This window comes from Lipotes vexillifer, unplaced genomic scaffold, assembly GCF_000442215.2.
Source record: "Lipotes vexillifer unplaced genomic scaffold, Lipotes_vexillifer_v1.1 scaffold269, whole genome shotgun sequence".
Taxonomy (NCBI): Eukaryota; Metazoa; Chordata; class Mammalia; order Artiodactyla; family Lipotidae; genus Lipotes; species Lipotes vexillifer.
Window position 1 is genome coordinate 222,607 of NW_006799885.1, and position 351 is coordinate 222,957.

The 351-nt window shown below is 69.5% G+C and overlaps 1 protein-coding gene across 1 annotated transcript in view; it reads right to left on the reverse strand.

The window, feature by feature from the left end:
- The window catches only part of ZNF827 (zinc finger protein 827), a 184,060-nt gene that overhangs the window by 182,614 nt on the left and 1,095 nt on the right, over positions 1-351 (reverse strand). The gene's annotated exons all lie outside the window — the stretch shown is intronic.

The window sequence follows — 351 nt, forward strand, 5'->3', positions numbered from 1 at the left end:
GGGGGCGGGGGGTGTTAGCTGGAGAGGGAGTGGGGGAAAAGTTAAGAGTCTCGCAAAGAAAAGCCGGAGGGAGGGCGGAGAGGGACCAGGGGCGCGGGTGGAGGAGGGGAAGGGGACCGGGCCGTGCCGGCGGTGTGTGTCTCCAGTTGGTGTGTGGCTGCAGCCGGGGAGGGCTGTGATGCACTTCAGTCCTGGACTCTGCTCAGGCTCGCCGGGGAGGGGGGTCTGAGAGCCCGAGTCTCGCCCGGCTCCGTCTGCTCCGACTGACCCCGCATTTTATTGCGGCCAGGAGCCCTGCTCCTCCCTCCCCTCGGCTCTGCAGGGACCTCGCGCGCCGCGAGCCGCCCTGCC